Source organism: Perca fluviatilis, chromosome 14 (genome assembly GCF_010015445.1).
Source record: "Perca fluviatilis chromosome 14, GENO_Pfluv_1.0, whole genome shotgun sequence".
Taxonomy (NCBI): Eukaryota; Metazoa; Chordata; class Actinopteri; order Perciformes; family Percidae; genus Perca; species Perca fluviatilis.
The window spans coordinates 38,260,211-38,282,392 of record NC_053125.1 but is presented as its reverse complement, the minus strand read 5'-3'; the positions used below and the strand labels follow the sequence as shown (position 1 = coordinate 38,282,392).

The 22,182-nt window shown below is 39.9% G+C and overlaps 1 pseudogene; it reads right to left on the bottom strand.

Moving 5' to 3' along the window:
* Positions 1-4,240: 4,240 nt before the first annotated feature.
* LOC120573392 lies at positions 4,241-21,591 on the bottom strand (annotated as a pseudogene).
* Positions 21,592-22,182: the final 591 nt, after the last annotated feature.

Here is a 22,182-nt window from a genome sequence, read left to right as displayed (position 1 = left end):
TCTATTTCTACAGAGAGAGGACACTAAGAAGACTGCTCGTCTCTATTTCTACAGAGAGAGGACACTAAGAAGGCTGCTCGTCTCTATTTCTACAGAGAGGACACTAAGAAGACTGCTCGTCTCTATTTCTACAGAGAGAGGACACTAAGAAGACTGCTCGTCTCTATTTCTACAGAGAGAGGACACTAAGAAGACTGCTCGTCTCTATTTCTACAGAGAGAGGACACTAAGAAGGCTGCTCGTCTCTATTTCTACAGAGAGAGAGGACACTAAGAAGGCTGCTCGTCTCTATTTCTACAGAGAGAGGACACTAAGAAGACTGCTCGTCTCTATTTCTACAGAGAGAGGACACTAAGAAGGCTGCTCGTCTCTATTTCTACAGAGAGAGGCACTAAGCTAGCTGCTGTCTCTATTTCTACAGAGAGAGGACACTAAGAAGGCTGCTTGTCTCTATTTCTAACAGAGAGAGGACACTAAGAAGACTGCTTTGTCTCTATTTCTACAGAGAGAGGACACTAAGAAGACTGCTTCGTCTCTATTTCTACAGAGAGAGGACACTAAGAAGACTGCCTCGTCTCTATTTCTACAGAGAGAGGACACTAAGAAGACTGCTTCGTCTCTATTTCTACAAGAGAGGACACTAAGAAGGCTGCTTCGTCTCTATTTCTACAGAGAGAGAGGACACTAAGAAGGCTGCTCGTCTCTATTTCTACAGAGAGAGACACTAAGAAGACTGCTTGTCTCTATTTCTACAGAGAGAGGACACTAAGGCAGACTGCTCATCTCTATTTCTACAGAGAGAGGACACTAAGAAGGCTGCTCGTCTCTATTTCTACAGAGAGAGGACACTAAGAAGGCTGCTCGTCTCTATTTCTACAGAGAGAGAGGACACTAAGAAGGCTGCCTGCGCTCTCATTTCTACAGAGAGAGAGGACACTAAGAAGACTGCTCGTCTCTATTTCTACAGAGAGAGAGGACACTAAGAAGACTGCTCGTCTCTATTTCTACAGAGAGAGGACACTAAGAAGACTGCTCGTCTCTATTTCTACAGAGAGAGGACACTAAGAGAGAGAGGACACTAAGAGACCCACAGGTCTTCTTCAGAGCTCTTAGTGTCTTAGTCTCACCCAGAGACTGAAACGTTGTGTATTGAAAGGTTGACCAGTAAACGTGTGGCTGGGGGGGCGCCCTAGGATGACCATGTTTAATAAACACGTTTTATTTCTCTTGTCGTTCTAATTCTATTATTAACGGGAAGTAGACCTAAGGACGACATCCTAAATCGACAGAGAATAACTCACTTAACAATTGTATGAACATCAGAAGCTCTAATTGTTGTTTAATATATCCTGAACAGCCTTAAAGGATTGACTGACTGAACCCAAATTTCAAGATGGCTGAGATGTCCTTACAAACAATCTGGGAGGCCATCGAACAGAGCCAGGCTGAAAGGACTGCTCATATCGACACTAAAATCAAACCACTGCAGATAAGCCTCAACAATATTCATGGTGCTTTATCATCGCTTGGAGACCAAATATCGGAGCTTGAGCAGCGAGTGCGTAGTAAGGAGGACAACGTAGATAACTTAACAACAAGAGGGCACACATTGGAGGAGGAGAACGCTTACCTAAAAGAGAAGGTGGATGAAGCTGAAAACAGGAGCCGTATTAACAATCTCCGTTTCATTAATGTTGCTGAGAAGAGCGAAGGAGCTGACGTGATTGGGTTTCTGACCCAGCTGATACTTGGCCTACTTGGCAGTGACAATTTCTCCGTTACTCTGATGATTGAAAGAGCTCATCGTACTCCGTCTTATAATTCAAATAAATCAAACAAACCTCGACCGATCATCGCTAAGTTCCTGCACTACATGGACAAGTCTAAGATACTGCGCTTGGCCAGGGAGAAAAAGGGGCTCCTATACAAGGGGTCGCAGATTCATATTTATCCCGATTTCAGAGCTGATCTGGTTAAACGACGCAGACAGTTTGATACTATAAAAAAGAAACTACGTGGAGCGGGCTGCAAGTACTCCCTCGTGTATCCATGCACTATGAAGGCCATGTGGACGGTAAAACAAAACTCTTTCGTAGTGCCGAGGATGCGGAGAAATACTTCGATGACATTTGAACTTCTTCTTCATAAGTCCGTGTGAGTAGTGAATATTTGGCTGATCATCTGATTGATTCGGAGTTAACTTTTTGTTATTAAGGAGTAACGTTATGCGTGTCCTGTTCAGATTTAGATTTCCCCTTGATAAGAATGTGGGCGTATATGTTTATGATCACACACTTGTTTTGTTTGCAGCACATAGTTCTGGCTGACGTAAACTTGATTTGCTTTTTGTTTGTCTGTCACAATTGCTGTAAATATATATGGATTAGCTCATTAATGCATCGATATATTTGTGAAAGTAGTCTGGATCTATTCCACCACTAAATTGTTGCTCTTGATGGAATTACTGTAATTGTTGGGGTTTTGGAAAGTGTCTCGAGATAACTTTTGTTATGATTTGATACTATAAATAAAATTGAATTGAATTGAATTGAAATTAAATTGTAATCTTACAGTACATACATGCTTAGCTTTTCATGTTTTGTTTTTGTTTTTGTGTTATGCATGTCTTTAAATGTACAGTGTGCTCCCCACTTTTTTCACCACCTAATCCTATTGTTGTTGACAGCAAGTTTCTTAATAATGATGGCTTTTAATTCCTATAAAGGCCTTCAAATAATTAATTTAAATATTAGAAGCCTTATGAGCCTGGGCAAATCACAATAAACCTGATATTATTACAGTCTCTGAAACATGGCTACATAGTGGCATATCTAATAATGATGTTGAAATGGATGGTTACCTGTTATACAGGGTTGAGAAAGGATCAAGAGGTGGTGGAGTGGTCACTTATGTGTGTTCCAATTTGTGTTTTCAGCTTTCTATCCCAAAAATTGGCCCAAATGATTTTGAATGTGTTTTTGTTAATATAATATTACATGTAAATAAAACACTTATAATTGGAAATATATACAGGCCGCCCTCTGCCCCTTCTGGCTCTATGAAGAATATATTGGCAACCCTAAGCTCCTTAGAAAAGAATAATGAATGTATAATTCTAGATTTAAACAGTGATTTTAACAGCAATTGGCTTGACCGATCTTCAGCAGGAGATAGAAATCTAATTAGTAGTGTGAATGTATCACAACTGATCAATACACCTACCAGAGTAAATTTACAATCATCAACGTTAATAGACCGGATACTTGTAACCAACCCTGAAAGGATATTATCCTCTGGAGTCATGTCAGACTGTTTAAGCAATCACTCTGTAATATACTGTGTGTGGAAAGTTAAAATGTCTAAAGCGCACCCCAAAGATATAACATTCAGACAGTGTAAATATTTTTATGTAAACCTTTTTAATGATGACATGGGCAATCGCTTATATCTACTGTTAATGATGCATGGGACTTCTTTTACAGTGAGGTTATGAATGTGCTCAATAAGCATGCTCCACTTAAAACAGTCAGAGTAAAAGGGACTAGTCTTCCCTGGATTAACTCAGAACTGATTTCTCTGCTTAAGCGAAGAGATGTTGCTTGGCCAAATTTTGCCTTACTAGAAACCAGAGCGATTGGGAAATATATAGACAATTACGTAATAGTAGTACAACTAAAACATGGAATGCAAAGTCAGAGTACTATAAAACTAGCTTAAATAGAGAGTTTAAGAATCCAAGACAATTCTGGAATAAACTTAACACTTTACTTAACCGTTACAAAACAGGGCGAATTAATCAACTGAATATCAATAATGAAATTTTACAGAACCCCACAATAATTACACAAACTTTTAATGAACATTTTGTTGCAGTCTCTCAAGCTAATGAGACCCCTTATTCACATGCAGTTTTCAAAAATTCACAATACTGTGAATGATGGCTTGTTGAATTTGTTTTATTTTGTGTTGTTTTTCTTTTTATATGTGTTATTGTGTAATGTCATGTTTTGTGCATTTGTGTCTCTGGCTGTTATTTTCTTATAATGATAGAAAGGACCCTCTTGAAAATGAGATGGTACATCTCATGGGGCTATCCAAAATAAAGAAAGAAAGAAAGACATCAAGGGCCAGACATGTTTAGTTTATGGATAGGCTTTTATTTAATTGAAAAAGTAAAACATATTTGACTGTATTATTGCATGTGTTATATTGTGTTCTCACTTACAGTTTGGTCATAAACAACATAAAGTCCTAAAGAAGTCAGGAAAAAGTGACAACAATTTTGACAAAGTGGCAAAAACGTTACAAACATTTCGGCAAAAAAAAGTGACAAAAACTAGGCGGGACAAAATGTATTGAGAACCTAAATTGTTATGCGGGCCGGATCCTAATCTATGAGGGGCAGGATTTGGCCCGCGGGCCTTGAGTTTGACACACGTGCCCTAGGCAATCGCCAGCCCTGAGTGGTGGCCAGGATAACATCCATGGTGTTCAGAAGATCAAGTTACTGCTGGTCAGCCTTCAATGTGGAGAGAAGATCAGAATATAACAACTCAGCTATCAGGGCATGAGGAGGAGGCAGGAGGAAACAGCTTGGCTCTGAAACATGTTCACTACGAGGCAGTGTGAATGAGCTGGTGAGATTTAAGGTTACTACTCCGAGAAAACATTTTTCCACATTGTTCACACCAGTACGGCTTCTCTCCAGTGTGGATGCGCTGGTGAGTTTTAAGGTGAGTACTCTGAGCAAAAGCTGCCCCACATTGATCACAGCTGTACGGCTTTTCTCCAGTGTGAATGCGCTGGTGAGATTTAAGGCTACCACTCTCAGAAAACGTTTTTCCACATTGATCACAACAGTACGGCTTCTCACCAGTGTGAAGGCGCTGATGATTTTTAAGGCTATGTCTGTGAGAAAACATTTTCCCACATTGTTCACACCCGTACAGCTTCTCTCCAGTGTGAATGAGCTGGTGAGCTTTAAGGCTACCACTCTCAGAAAACTTTTTACCACATTGTTCACACCAGTACGGCTTCTCACCAGTGTGAATGCGCTGGTGTTTTTTAAGGTCACCACTCAGAGAAAACATTTTACCACATTGATCACAGCTGTAAGGCTTCTCTCCAGTGTGAATGCGCTGGTGAGAGTAAAGGCTACCACTACTAGAAAATGTTTTCCCACATTGTTCACACCAGTATGGCTTCTCTCCAGTGTGAACACGTCGGTGGATTTCTAGAGTACTACGAGTAGAACAGGTTTTACCACATAGATCACAGCTGTAAGGTTTATCTCCAGTGTGAATGCGTTGATGTATTTTTAGATTACTCTGTTTTGCGAAAGCTGCCCCACATTGATCACAGCTGTAAGGTTTATCTCCAGTGTGAATGTGTTGATGGCTTTTAGGCTGCTCTGTATTTTGAAAGCTGCCCCACATTGATCACAGCTGTAAGGTTTATCTGCAGTGTGAATGCGTTGATGGCTTTTCAGGGTGCTCTGTAGTATGAAAGCTGCCCCACATTGATCACAGCTGTAAGGTTTATCTCCAGTGTGAACTCTCTGATGAATCTTTAAATATGCAGATGATGTGAAGGATTTGTCACAGTGTTGACAGTGGTGACATTTGGGTCCCTTTCTTCCTCTCCGTTTCTATAGCAACAGACAGAGAGAGAGAGAGAGAGTTAGTGAATAACCTTGAAATCCTAGATTTGCTCTCACTCACAATTTTAACTCATCATGCATACAGTACAGGCCACAAGTTTGGACCCACCGTGTGGAGGACATTATACAACATCTGAAAACCTCCTCCTGTTGTCTTGATATTCTACCAATGGGTGTGTTGGGACCAAGCAGTTTGTTAAACCTGATTTTAACCAAAAAGGCCTCCGATTGAACTGACCGGAGAGACAAAAGGCACATGTGGGCAAGACAAAGGAATCTTGGCCTACATGTGAATTCCAAAGCCTGTTTCACCAAACTCCTACAGGTCGCCACTTGGAAACGGGTCACAAAATGGAGAATCTACCTTCAACATGAGGAAATCAAGGCAGACTGGTGGCGAGACAAAGAACTGCAACACAATGGTGTCACACCTGTGACAAAGGTGCATTTTTCCCATTGGCCGTCGGGTCTTTGAATGCACCACCCTGCCACTAGGAGGCGATGAAAGAATAAAAGCTTTCGGCGATTGTCTTTCAGTGCTCTTCACGGTAATTCATTACTGAAAGAAGACGTGCCGCTCAGCTGTTCGAACTAACTAGCCAGCCTCACCTCGCTGGTCGAGATTGAGCTGGGACATCAAATGTCTTTCTGATACAAAAGGGATCCGAGCGAAATACTGACCTAGTATTTCCTCACATCTGCAACAGGTTTAATCAGCCCGGATTCAAGGAAAGGAGGACAACGTGCCCGTTTTCTTGCGTGTCGACTTGGATCGCGTTTCGTCCACGGCTCTGGACGTACGGACCGTTAACCTCTGGCGAGAGATTAACTAACGAACAACACACACAGTAAGAGGCTTTACACAGTTCAGGGCTGACGTTAGAACTAGTGTGTTTGGTCTGTTTTATTAATGAGCAAAGGTTATTGCTACCACTTGTTGCCATTAATGTGATTTGATTTTAATCATGTGGTACAGGTCCACGTCGTGATTATTAATCTGTTTCTGTGAATGTGTCATTTGATCACGATACTCTGTTGATGGTTTGTGTTTGAGACTGTGTACATTGCTTCACACCTTGGAGAAGTTTGTCAGCAAGAAGTCAGGTGTCCGCTCGCTGAAAGTAGCGAGGAAAATAACAGATTTCCAGTGTTTTCCTTCTGTTCACACACACACACACACACACACACACACACACACACACACACACACACACACACACACACACACACACACACACACACACACACACACACACACACACACACACACACACACACACACACACACGCGCTACAGGCTTGCTGTTTTTGCTTTTGGTTGTGATATTGTAAAAGGTATACAAGTTTATGATTGAAGGATTATGGATTGGCTGGTGATAATTGTGACATTAATAAATTATATTATACTTAATTAGTAGTTGCCTGTGATTATTTGTGTATTTATTGTAATAATTGCTGGTTGAACACAGGTCAGTGCTCAAATTCACCCCTTCCTTTGCTCCTTTAAAGGATTATTACAGAAATGAGACTGTTTCACAGTTTGATTATTGGTCCCTGACTTGCAGGGTTGTGCCCCGTTTTGATTGTCAATTTTTCAAAATATTCATAACTTTATTAATATTGATGAACATCTTTGATAATTTGCCAATGATCAGATCTGTACCCTACGAGTACCCAACAGGTGTTTTCAAAAATGTTTCAAATTGTTTGGCTTCAGATCTTCTACAAATTGTAAACACGTCTCTGCTCTCAGGTATCTTCCCACAGGCCCTGAAAACTGCAGTCATCAAGCCACTCCTAAAAAAGAACAATCTAGACACATCACTAATGAGCAACTATAGGCCAATATCAAACCTTTCATTTTTAAGTAAAATCATAGAAAAAGCGTTTTTTAAACAACTCAACCTTTTCTTGTCACTAAACAACAGTTTTGATGCCTTCCAGTCAGGTTTTCGTCCACACCACAGCACTGAGACGGCTCTTTTTAAAGTCTTTAATGACATCCACATAAACACAGATAGTGGCAAAATTTCAGTGTTAGTATTACTTGATCTCAGTGCTGCATTTGATACAGTCGACCATGACATATTACTAGACTGATTGGAAAACTGGGTTGTCTTTTCTGGCTTAGTACTAAAGTGGTTTGAATCCTATTAAAAGAATAGGGACTACTTTGTGTCTATAGGTAATTATACATCTGAGCATACAAATATGACGTGCGGAGTTCCCCAAGGCTCAGTTCTGGGGCTTCTTCTGTTTAACATATACATGCTTCCACTGGCTCATATTATAGAAAACAACAAAATAAATTACCATAGTTATGCGGATGACACACAAATTTACATAACCTTATCACCAGGGAACTATAGCCCAATACAACAATTAAATATGTGCATTGAACAAATTAACGACTGGATGTGCCAGAACTTTCTTAAATTAAATGAATATAAAACTGAGGTGGTTGTTTTTGGAACAAAAGGGGAACGATTAAAAGTCAGTACTCAGTAGGGATGCACCGAATATTCGGCCACCGAAAATTTTCGGCCGAAAATGGCCGAAAAGGGCATTTTCGGTTTTTGGCCAAAATACTTTTATCACCGAAACAATATGGCCGAAAATGTTGTGATGACGCAAACAGAAACCGCGACCTGCACATGTGTCAGTACCCGTTCCACCTGCAAAGCGTCTCCTCAGCAAAGAGGTTGAGACGGACCACGGAGTGAAAACTATTAAAAGTGGAGTCTGTCAGCACACGTTTCAGTCAGATCTATTCGGATCCTCTGCACTTCATCGCGACTGGACTTGATCCGCGTTATAAAGACCATTACTTGGATGGGGAAATAAAGCAGCGCGCACGAGAAATGATCCAGGCCGCGATGGATGCGGAGAACCCGCGTGGAGACGGAGACGGAGCAGCGCCCAGCGCAGGAGATCAGAGCGCAGAAAAAAAGACTTGTCTCTGCACCAGATGAGGGGCATGCACCCTCGTTGTCTGATATGTTCAGCGAAATCCTCGCAAGAAAGTGCCTCAAATAATAATAATAATAATAATAATAATAATAATAATAATAATAGGTAAGCTATTCTGGTCTTAGGCTACTATATACTGTATGTGACTATCAGATTGTAGCCATATTTCTGCTAGATATTTTTTTAATTAAACTTTAATATTAATTTATACAATTGCAATGCCTTGATTTTAGTAAAGTTAGTACACAGTCATAGCCATAAATGCAATGGTACTAATAATTGGCATAATTTCTTTCGGTGTTTCGGTTTTCGGTCTTGGTTTCCTCTTTTTCGGTTTTCGGTCAAGAATAAGAAGAATTTTCATTTCAGTGCATCCCTAGTACTCAGCTTCAAATGACAATGTTAAAAACAACAGACAAAGCCAGAAATCTTGGTGTAGTCCTGGACTCAGACCTGAATTTTAAAAGCCACATTAAGACAATTACAAAGTCAGCCTATTATCACCTTAAAAATATATCAAGGGTTAAAGGACTTATGTCTCAGCAGGATCTGGAAGAACTTGTCCATGCTTTTATCTTCAGTAGACTTGACTACTGTAACGGGGTCTTTACAGGTCTTCCCAAAAACTCAATCAGACAGCTGCAGCTGATTCAGAATGCTGCTGCTCGAGTCCTCACTAAGACCAAGAAAGTGGATCACATCACTACAGTACTGAAGTCTCTACACTGGCTTCCAGTGCCTCAAAGAATTGATTTCAAAATACTTTTACTGGTTTATAAATCACTAAACGGTTTAGCGATTCATAAACCAGCAAAAGTATTTTCACTAAACTAAACTAAAAGAATCACTAAACGGTTTAGGGCCAAGATACATTTCTGATCTGCTGCTACACTATGACCCCCCCAGACCTCTCAGGTGGTCTGGGACAGGTCTGCTTGTTGTCCCCAGAGTCAGAACTAAACTAAACAGAGCCATAATATCATTCAGTTCAAAAATAGATTAAAGACATCATTGCTTGATCAATACAGAAAATAATAAACTGAAACATAGGATTGGAATTTGTAATTTAAAAAGGTATTGTTTAGGGCTGCGATATATCGATATAAACAAATATATCGATATATTTTAAATGAGATATGGAATTAACCATATGCATATATCGATATAGTTCAAATGTGATCCTTGCTCCCATAGATATGTCGCCGGAGGTTCTAAACATACGTCAAAACCCATTTGGAACAGGGTCCGAACAAGATCAACGCTAAAGATCGATTTTAGCTAATTATGTTCAGAGGAAAGAAAAGAACAAACGCAATGGATAAATTTAACAGGTACAAGTGTATGATATATTCATCCGGACGGGAGACCTGCATCTCCGCACAAAAGTACGTAAACATAGTGAAGTTATAGGGAGAGAAGCTAAGGGGAGCGAGGCTGAGATTGAGCTAGTGTTAAATAATGTATATATAAATATGTGATGAGGAATTAGTTGTTTAAACTTACCTTGAAATTAGTAGAAGGGTGAAGTGTTACTAATTGTGACGATAAATAAATTATAAAATATTTTTTAAAATTTATAATGAAGATAAAGTAAAATATATAACCTGTTACTGGATAATTTTGAACAAGTATTATATTAATAATTTTAAAATACAAAATATATTTGATAAAAATTATTGTTATACAGTATTTGTTATTATTATTTAAAGAATTTAATAGAAGAAGTATATTATTATTTAATTTATAAAGATAATATTTATATTTACCGAAATATATGATATATAGTATATGATATTAGCCAAATATATGATAGACTTTGGTCCATATCCCAGCCCTAGTATTGTTGTATATTATTGTATTGTTGTAAATTATTGTAAGACCCAAAGATTGTATGCTGTATTTGCATATCTATTTTACTTTGTATCATATGATTTTGGGAAATAAGGGGCAGGACCAAATAAGCTATTTGTTTCTGCCTGCTCCTTCTTGAACTACTACTTTATATATTTTATATAAAGTTTTTTTTACGATTCCGAACCGGTACTTTTAAAACGATTCCGATTCCTAAACGATTCTTAAACCGATTCTTGAAAAACTGAAAAATGACATAAAAGAAAGGCTTTTTATGGAGTTTTTTTTTTTTTTTTATTGAAAATTATTTAAATTTAACAATATATTAACGTTTAAATATAATAACTAAGTCACCTAACACATAACTACAATAATTTAACAAATAACAGTTACACCATTAACAAGTAACAACAAAATAAATGTTGAGTTGGTATGCCAACCAGCTTCAAACTTTAGCAGTTCTTTAGCAGAAAAATGACCATATTTGCCTTCTCTGGCGAGATACTCCACCTCTCCTGACTTATGGCATGTAGGCCTACTGCACAGGAGAAACCTCTCTCAGACGGTGTCCAAGAGGTCTGTACACACCCAGGTAGGAGTTTAAAAGGGTAGACAATTTGGGGAGGCTGTCCTGCCTCCCCCACCACCAGGCTACAGGCTCTTGTCTTGAACGATAGACTAGCAGAGTAAGTGTAATGTTTAACTAGCGATCACAGTCAGTGAATTGTTAATATGCTTTTACGTCCGTTTTGGTGAGCCCAGAGGGGAAAATATGCCATTTTAAAAGTAGCCTACATTTACAGTAGCTAGCTAACGGTAGACTACAGAGAAAGTGGGATATTTTTACGTCCGTTTCAGAGCGTGTACAAAAAGCCGTCTATCAGCAGATTGTAGAGTAGCATGTCGGGGGAATAGCGCGGACACGCGCTTCACACCGCGAGCGGGCATGCGCGCCACTCGGCAGAAAAGGGAGAAAGAAATAAAGAGTCTGCTGCTGTCCGGAGCAACAGAGGGAAAATATTTCAGTCGAACCGAAATGAGGAACCGAAATTCACGTTCTAATCCGGTCCGAATACTACCGTTTGCGTAGGAACCGGTACCATAGTGGAACTGGGTTTCGGTAACCAACCCTAGGTGGGATGCAATGCTTCACAAATAAAACAAAAATATTGCATAATTATCTCTTTCGGTATAAGATCGCGCAACGTGATATCGCGATAACAATATTGAGTCGATATATCTTTCATCCCTAACACTGACTCTCTACTACATCTCAGCATTTAACATTCAGACTGTCTTTTCATGTATATTGTGTTATTCATGTTACTACCTCACTACCTAGACAAATATTTGCACTAACTGTATTGTGACTCTTTACTACATCTCGGCAATGTTATAGGTTGTCTATTTCATGTATATGATGGTATCACCATATCACTTTCGCACATCCATCGTCTTGCTTACACCGGACTTTGTGCCGGCTTGAACTGCCTAATTAATCTGTACCTTTGTAACCTATTGCACTCTGTTTTCTTGTACTATGGTGAATGTGAAACTATATGTTGTCTTGTATGCTAGCCTTGTCTTGGTCAGGTCCCCACTGTAAATAACGGCCTACCTGGTTAAATAAAGGTTAAAAAAAATGAAATAAAAATGCACACTGTAAACCTGACTGTAAGTGTATTCATCAGTTAAAAACAGCAAAATATAATGATATAATATAATAATATATACAAAAACCATTGATTATTGTTTCATTAATGTAGAGTAGTTTACACTATATAGTTACTGGCCCAGTGAACTAAGACTATAACTAAGGAGAATTGTACAATTAGGATATGTTCTCAAAATTGTACAACCCTCTCAAATTATAGTCCCAGTTTACTGGACAGAACACATACTGGGTGCTAAGAATGCCAAATACAATGCACATAGAAATGTAATATACTGTACATGATCCAGGGCTGTAGTCAAGACCACCTTTGTCGTGTCCAAGACAAGTCCAAGACCAGGACTAGTCGACACCAAGTCAAGACCGAGTCCAAAAAGGTTAGAGTCAGAGTCCAGGACAGAATAAAATAAATGGCAAGGATCTCTGGGAAAAGGCCCAATATGTGTGTCTCCGTTTCAACCATCAGTGCAGGTCGACTGCTTTTAGCAGCAGAGGTTGATTGTGGGCGACAATACTGTGGTAAGCTCGCCGAAACTCTACTGTATATGATCCTTTATTGTCAAAGAAAACAAAAAGAAATCAATCATCTATAAAGATGTATTGGTCTCTGACCAGTCGGTCGTTGTTATAGAAACACATGTATAGGACATTATATATTATCCTTCATCACTGACTCCATTTAAAACTTGATCAGCCTTTTCTACTTACCTCAACAACTGTCATACTATATTCACCAAACTTCTAACAACAATATGAACAGCAGTTAATTAGTCTTCCTAATGGGAATATAACAGCACCAATGACTGTCACATCTATCTAACCAAGTCAAGGCTTAGTACCTCCAGGATAGCTGGGAAATCCCAGCCTAATCCGCTATCTAGTAGGGCTGCGAGGAAAATATCTAATTGTGATTATTTGGACTGATACTGCGATTGCAGTTTGATTCACGATATTAGAGGGAATGATCGTTTATGTCTCATTGAAAAATATTAAAATGAAAATGATTATAGTGTGATTTTTTACAAGGATCTGTACCAAACAAAGATTTTTTGTTGTTGTTTTTTTAAAGTGCCCATATTATGAAAAAAATCACTTTTTCTTGTGATTTGGGGTGTTCTTTTGTGTCTCTGGTGCTTCCACACACATACAAACTTTGAAAAAAATCCATCCATGGTGTTCTGAGTGAGATATGGTTTCTGAATGTGTCCTGCCTTCAGTCTCCTGGTGAGCTGGTCAACATCGTCTCGGACTGTGACGTCACAGTCCAAAATGAGCTGGCTAACCACAACCGTTAGCTCGTAGCATTAGCATGCTACGTCGTTCTCAATAGCAAAGCACTGCTACAACACACACAAGTTCACCATAATCTACAAAAGAAATACTTACATGTGCGCCCTCATTTAGAAGTCTCCCAGCTAATCCTGCCTTGTAACTGACCAAAGAAGTGGAGAAACAGGCTTTCTTTTACTGTCTCTAGAGTTAGCTAGCTGACATGCTCTACATCTGAGCTACTGAGCATGTGCGAGCGCAATCAAAGACAGTCCAGAAGAAGAAGATGAAAAGAGGTCTCACTCTGTAGCTAAAACAGAAACCAGGTGAAAAGAGGATCTGCAGCAGTGAGAGAGAGCTGTGCAGTACAACAATAATATGGTGTTTTTAGAAAATTAAACCATGTAAACCTATTCTGGTACAACCTTAAAATACAGTTATGAACCTGAAAATGAGCATAATATGGGCACTTTAAGATAATTCTTTGGGGCCTTTCCCCTTTATTTGACAGTGGATAGACATGATAGGGGGAGAGATAGGGGATGACAGGCAGCAAAGGGCTGCAGGTTGGATTTGAACCCGGGCCACTGTATGCTCTACTGGGGGAGCTAGAGGTCGCCCCACAAAGAGGTTTTCTGTAGTCTGTAGGATGGGATTTGTAGTCTGGGACGTCTCTGCAACACTACAATACTTCATTCAGAACGCTTTGACACATAATTTGTCTTTAACAAATATTGCCCCCCTTTGTGATTGGGATATTGCACTAGTCCATATTGCCATTTTGATAAAATTGAGATTAATTGTGCAGCCCCACTATTTAGATTTAGTAAAATAGCCCTCTGTTACTTTAGAGTGGTTGTTGTGTCCTGAACACTGACCTGAACATGGCTGCTATCAGATTCTGAGTCTGCTGCTGGTCTCCCGGGGACCTCGTTGGTATCAGAGTCCCAGTCTGCTGCTGGTCTCCTGGGGACCTGGTTGCTCTGCTGCTCCTGGTTCTGGTTGTCCTCCTCCATTCCTCTCAGGTCTCCACTGGGGCTGCTGGACTCACTCTGGATTCTGTTCAGACCAAATCAAAGCATGCAGAGATATTCAGGAGCTGCTGTCTCCTCTCGTTCTCCTCACATCCACACACAACTAAATGAACAGTCTGAAAAGTCAAAGCAGCGGCTGGAAAACTGTTCTATTTCCTTCTTGGGTACAACATGAAGTCGGAGTAGTTTGGAGAAAACAGCATTATATTAAACTGGGAATAAATCTAAAAGGTAAAAACAAACACTACCATAACGCTGGCTTTTCAGTGTCTGCCCTTCACAATAAAAGCCCAGCTTAAATTCACTCAGATTTCACTAACAGGAAACTCAATAAAAAGTGATTTTAGTTGATACTAGATATCAAACAGAAGCTCCACACAGCAGTGTAGTACATGTGATATGCAGGTATATGCAGTATACCCACTAAGAAATCTCCAGGGTTTCCATATACCCTCTTAAAACTGTGCAATGATACGAAACAACATAGTTTTGTGACAGAACTTTCACTTCTGCACCGATTGTCCGGCCGGTAGGACTGGGCGATATTTCAATATTATATTGATATCGTGATAGGAGACTAGATATCGTCTTAGATTTTGAAGAATTATAATATTGTTACATGGTAAGTTTAGTCATTTCCTGGTTTTAAAGGTTGCATTACAGTAAAGTGATGTAATTTTCTGAATTTACCAGACTATTGTAACTGTTCTATTATTTGCCTTTACCTACTTAGACTGTTATATCCACATTATGATGGTTATTTATTTAAAATCTAAATGTGGAAGATATTTTGTGAAAGTACAAATTGTCAACACTACAATATCGACATTGAGGCGTTTGGTCAAAAATATCGTGATATTTGATTTTCTCCATGTCGCCCAGCCATACCGGCCGGTGACCGAATTGACGAATATGCCGGCAAATGCACTGTTGGGGACCAAGAAGCTGGTTAAACATTGATCTTAATGGCTCAGATTGAGTTGACTGCAGAGACACAGAGAAGGCAAGACAAAGGATCTTGGCCTACATGTGAATCCCAAAGCCAGTTTCACCAAACTCCTACAGGCAGAGTCGCCAAGATGGAGAATCTACCTTCACCACATGCCAGGCAAGGCAGACTGGTGGTGAGACAAAGAACTGCTTCACACCTGTGACAAAGTTGCAGTTTTCCCATTGGCTGTCGGGCCATTGAATGCACCACCCCGCCAATAGGAGGCGGAGGAAGGATAAAAGCTGTCCGCGTTTGTGCTTTTTTTTTTTTTTTCCACGGTGACTCAGTTCACTACAGGAAGCACTCTAGTCCGGACTAGCTAGCTAGCCAGTATCACCTCGCTGGTCGAGTTTTGAGCTGGGACAAGTTTATATCGGTCTGATATACAAAGGGGATCCGAGGAAATACTGGCCAGGGTATTCCTTCATCTGCAGCGGGCTTAATCAGCCTGGATTCAAGAAAAGGACTAGGTTCTGTTTCTTGTTTGGTCGACCTGGATCACGTCTCGTCCCCTCTGCTTCGGACGAAACGGATCGTTAAGCTCTGGCGAGAGACTTAACTGACAAACAACGCACACAGTAAGGAGGCTTTTACACAGTTCTGGGCAGATATTAGAACTAGTGCGTTTTGGTTTGTTATTAATGAGCAAAGGGTTCGCTACCATTGTTGCCATTAATGTGATCTGATTTAATCATGTACTGGTCCATATCTGGTTATTAATCTGTTCTGTGAATGTATAAATTGATCACTATACTCGTTGGTTTATGTTGTGTTGAGTAGCTGGGTATAACTGTAATTGCTACCTGCTTAAATCACTCCTTTCACGGAGTTATTAGTTACTGTCTGCGATAGAATCGCGAAAATCAGCTGCTAGCTACTGGAGTGGTTATAGTGACGTTTCCCTCAGCGAAACCAAAAGTCTCAGTTTGTCCTAACTACACGTTAGCCCAGACCTGAGGGGCTGAGGGGAACTGGGTCATTATCGATTATTAAGATCAAAGTGCCTCTTTTCTTTACTCTTCTTCTCTTTCTCCTCTTACTGACACACACACACACACGACACAGGCTAGCCGCGTAGCTCCCGAGCTAACGCTGTAGGCTAGCTTCACACGTGGAATCTGCTTACGTTCGTACAGAGCTAACACAGGAACTAGCTACCATACCGGCTAAGCGTGCGCGTTGCCTAGCAACCCCGCGGCTTCTTCAGCCCTCTCCGCGCATCCAGCACCACTATCGCCCTCTTGAGGCTAAATAGTTTTGTGTAGCTCACAGGAGTAGCCATTTTTGGAGTTGTTTTAGGTGTTAGAACTACATTTTGACAACGCCCCTCCTCCTTTGCTCACACACACACAACACACAAACAAACACACACACACACACCACACACACACACACACACACACACACACACACACACATGCTGCTTTGTTTTTGCTTTGTTTTGGTTGTGATATGATATCGATTAGCTACTGATAATTGTGACGTTAATAAATCTTATTATACTTAATTAGCAGTTGCTTGTGATTATTTGTGTACTTGTTGTAATAATCGCTGGTCGATCAGGTCCGTGCTTGGATTCACCCCTTCCTTTAGTTCCTTTTTAAAGGAATACCACAGAAATGAGACTGTTCCACAGTTTGATTATTGGTCCCTGACTAGCAGGGTGGTGCCCCGTTTTGATTGTTTGTCGATTTGATAAAGTTCTTAATAACCATATTCATAACTTTATTAATGTTGATAAAACATCTTTGATAATTTGCCAATGATCAAATCTGTACCCTACGAGAATCCTACAGCACTCAGGCGACGCATGATAATCATCGCACAACATCAGCATGACACTCCAACGCTCCATCAGCTGTTTATGAAATGTCATAAAATCGTAATTATACACGGAGGTGCTCTACTGATCTCAGGTCAGCCGCTCTCTCCCCCCTCTGAGGCTGAACAAGTGGAACAAGAAAACCACACTGACAGCTACAGTATTAAATCATCTGTTTCAGGTAACAGCATCCTAGGGTACCGTCTATTTGCTGGATTGGTCCAAGCTAATCGTCGGTAACTAACGTTAGCAGAGAAGCCCGTTGGTATTGTTCCTATTTATGCACAATGACAAACAGTGTTGAGCAAGTTACTTCCAAAATGTAATACATTATAGATTACTAGTTACCAGAGGTGGAAATTAACGAAATACATTTACTCACGTTACTGTATTGAGTAGTTTTGTTGTGTATTTTGTATTTTAAGTAGTTTTTAAAATCAGTATTTTAAAATGTACTTGAATACATTTTGACTGAAGGATTGTATTTCGAAGTATATGTAATATGTTGTATTAGGGTGTAAGGTCCTCCAAACATCCCGAAGGTCGTTAATAACTAAGAAATTGAGTTTATTTGGTGGATTTACCTTTCTGGTTGTTGTTGAGCTGTCCTTTGAATTAAAGATATTGTTCAGATCTCCCCCGAATATAATGACCCCTGTCGGTGCACTGTCTAAGACTGTCTGTGTCTTGCTTAGAAAAGGTAGAAAAGGTATATAAGATATACAGTATATATTCTGTATGTAACAAATGGCAGTGGCATGTTTCCTCCACCAGAGGGCGCCACCAGTATGAGTCAGTCAGTGGGACTGATGATACTGGCCCAGTATTAAACAAGAAACAAGCTGCAACCGTATGACCAAACCCACCAGACTCCATGTAAATAATCACTACTTTTAGCGTGTATAGACCAATTCGATCATGTAAATATAGCGTTAGAGCATATCCACCAGACTCCATGTAAATAATCAGGCTTAGCATGTATAGAGCGCATATTCCACCAGATCATGTAAATAAACTTTTAGTGTAAAACCAATGTAAATAAACAGTTTAAGCAATGAAACGTAGAAAAATGTAGACAAAAACTTTAATTAATATGTAGGAATAAGTAAATACATAAGAAATCCTAAATAATGTATAAATCCTAAATATTTATCCTAATCCTGCATGTATATCTCCACCAACTCCATGTAAATAATCAGGACTTTTAGCGTGTATAGAGCCAGCATATCTCCACCAGACTCCATGTAAATAATCAGGACTTTTAGCGTGTGTAGAGCCAGCATATCTCCACCAGACTCCATGTAAATAATCAGGACTTTTAGTGTGTATAGAGCCAGCATATCTCCACCAGACTCCCTGTAAATAACAGGACTTTTAGCATGTATAGAGCCAGCATATCTCCACCAACTCCTGTAAATAATCAGGACTTTTAGCGTATAGAGCCAGCATATCTCCACCAGACTCCATGTAAATAATCAGGACTTTTAGTGTGTATAGAGCCAGCATATCTCCACCAGACTCCTGTAAATAATCAGGACTTTTAGCATGTATAGAGCCAGCATATTTCCACCAGACTCCATGTAAATAATCAGGACTTTTAGCGTGTATAGACCAGCATATCTCCACCAGACTCCATGTAAATAATCAGGACTTTTAGCGTGTATAGAGCAGCATATCTCCACCAGACTCATGTAATAAGTTAGTGTGTATAGCATATCCAAACTCCATGTAAATAATCAGGACTTTTAGCGTGTATAGAGCCACATATCTCCACCAACTCCATGTAAATAATCAGGACTTTTTGTGTATAGAGCCAGCATATCTCCACCAGACTCCATGTAAATAATCAGGACTTTTAGCTACATTACAAATCCCATCCCGTTACGGAGTAAAAAAAAAAAAAGAATCGTGTCCAGAATGACTACACCAGAGTTATAGTAGTAGTTACAATATTATCATTTTATATATGTCCTCTGGCCAGATTATTCTAATTTTGACATTTCTTATCATTTTTATGCGGATGACATACAACTCCATTTTACTTTTAGCAAAATAACATCAAAGCTTACTGGCTTCTAGATTGCATTGAGGCCATAAACAACTGGATGGCTGAAAGCTTTTGCAGCTGAACCCAGACAAGACAGAGGTTTTAATCATAGCACCAGACAGTGCTATTCCTCTGATCAGGCAGAATATTGGGTCTCTGTTACACGGTCCGCCCAGTCTAAGGAACCTTGGGGTGATATTTGACAAACCCTATCTTTGACACCATATCAAATCAGTGACCAAACCCTTTTTTCCATACCAATATTAGCAAATTAAGGCTGTGGTCTCTCAGTTAGAACTGGAGATCTTATCCATGCTTATTTCCGTATTGACTATTGCAATTCCTTCTCCTCATCAATAAACTGTCTTCACCCCTGCAGTCCATTCAAAATGCTGCTGCTAGGCTTCTTACAAGATCAAACAGGTGTACCCATATCACCCCTTTGCTTGTCCCTCACTGCTTCCTGTAGCTTACAGATCCAATTCAAGATTCTGACCATAACCTACACTCACATGGTCACCCCTTCTATCTTGCTAACTTAATTCATTTACACACCAATCCGGCTCTCCAGGTCTGTTAATCAAAATCTGCTTGTCATGCCACCACTCTGTCTGAAAACATGTGGGGACAGAGCTTTTAAGGCTATGGCCCAACTCTGAATGCTTTACCAACTAGCACAGTTCGGAGATGTGGATTTTTAAGGGACAAGTGAAACTCACTTGCAGGCTAGCGGTACCTATGTCTATTTATTTGAAAATTATTCTGTTGTACTTGTATCTTACTCTATTGACTATTTTTACCATGTTTTATTGTTTATGCACACTGTAAAGCACTTTGTGACCTTGTCTGTGAAAAGCTGTATAAATAAATTTTACTTACTACTACTTACTTACCGCTCTGCACCAGACCATAGACTGTAATGCACCCTGAATGCACCAGACCATAGACTGTAATGCACCCTGAATGCACCAGACCATAGACTGTAATGCACCCTGAATGCACCAGACCATAGACTGTAATGCACCCTGAATGCACCAGACCATAGACTGTAATGCACCCTGAATGCACCAGACCATAGACTGTAATGCACCCTGAATGCACCAAACCATAGACTGTAATGCACCCTGAATGCACCAGACCATAGACTGTAATGCACCCTGAATGCACCAGACCATAGACTGTAATGCACCCTGAATGCACCAGACCTTAGAGTGTAATGCACCCTGAATGCACCAAACCATAGAGTGTAATCAGGACCAGTCAGGACCAGCTTTGGGACAAACTACTAGATCACCCAGACAGGAAGCCATTTTCTGAAGGGGATTATTAAAGAGGGTTTGGAGGACTTCTGCGCCTAATACGCCCAGAGAAAAAAAAGACGTTGGAGAATGTGTGCCTGACATCAAATTAATATTGAGCAGAACTAAGTTCAGCCTATTGGCCCGCCCCTCCACAACTGGCCCTGATTCTCATGTGGCCCCTCGGGGAAAAAAGAATGGCCCACTCCTGCCAGGACAAGGTATGTAGGAGACTGGCTACATTAATTCACATACTACATCTAATTAGATCATATGGGCTACTTAGGGGTGTAGAAGCTGCTAGTCTGGGCTGTGAACATTATGGTCTGTTTATATTAATATAATTAAAAGTCTATGGGTCTAACACATTTATGGAGTCAAAACATGTGATTCGGCCTTGATTTGCGTTATAACTGTTATTAATGTTTGTGAAGAAAAGAAGGATGGCCCTCAGAACTGACAATGTACAGTACTTTTACTTTCAGTTGATTGTTTGAAAACTTTTTATGGGATGGTCTGAACTAAAATTACACATTATACCTTTCTAGGGACTTAAATAACATGTGTGACATGTGTTATGTTGTTATTACATGTGTATACATTTGTATAGATTTTTCTTTAATTAAAAACAAATGCTAATGCAGTCAGAGGAGCAACACACGGAGCCCACCTGAAATCATTGTGTCGGCGCATGCGCAGCTCAGCCTTCTCCTCGCTTTGATCTCCGTGATAAAGAGCAGTCATTAGAGGCTTTACCTGAGTGTGTGTGTGTCTTTACCTCGAGCTCTGTCTCCTAAAACGGTCCAATAAGATCAGCAGCTAACACACTACACAGCTCTTCTTCTTCTTCTTCTTCTTCTTCTTCTTCTTCTTCTTCTTCTTCTTCTTCTTCAGAGTTTAACAGAAGTTGGCATCCCATGTCAATTTTGGCATCCCACACAGTTATTCTAGCGCCAGAACGAGACATATCACAGGGGAGCAACGGCACTTCCGCTTCCTCCTACTCAGTCCTTTTCACAATAAAAGTTTAAAATGAAAGAAGGCCAATGGCGCCGCCTGGAGCTCAGGAGGGGAACTACACATACTGTTAATTTATATATATACTGTTTATATTTATCAGTTAGTGGTGCACTGAGTACATTTACTCAAGTAACTGGACTTTACTCTACTACATCTCAGATGGAAATATTGTACTTTAGTTACTCCACTACATTTATCTGACAGCTTTAGTTACTAGTTACTTTAGTTACTCCACTACATTTATCTGACAGCTTTAGTTACTAGTTACTTTAGTTACTCCTCTACATTCATCTGTTCCAGCTTTAGTTACTAGTTACTTTAGTTACTCCACTACATTCATCTGTTCCAGCTTTAGTTACTAGTTACTTTAGTTACTCCGCTACATTCATCTGTTCCAGCTTTAGTTACTAGTTACTTATAGCTACCACTACATTCATCTGTTACAGCTTTAGTTACTAGTTACTTTAGTTACTCCACTACATTTATCTGACAGCTTTAGTTACTAGTTACTTTAGTTACTCGCACATTCATCTGTTCCAGCTTTAGTTA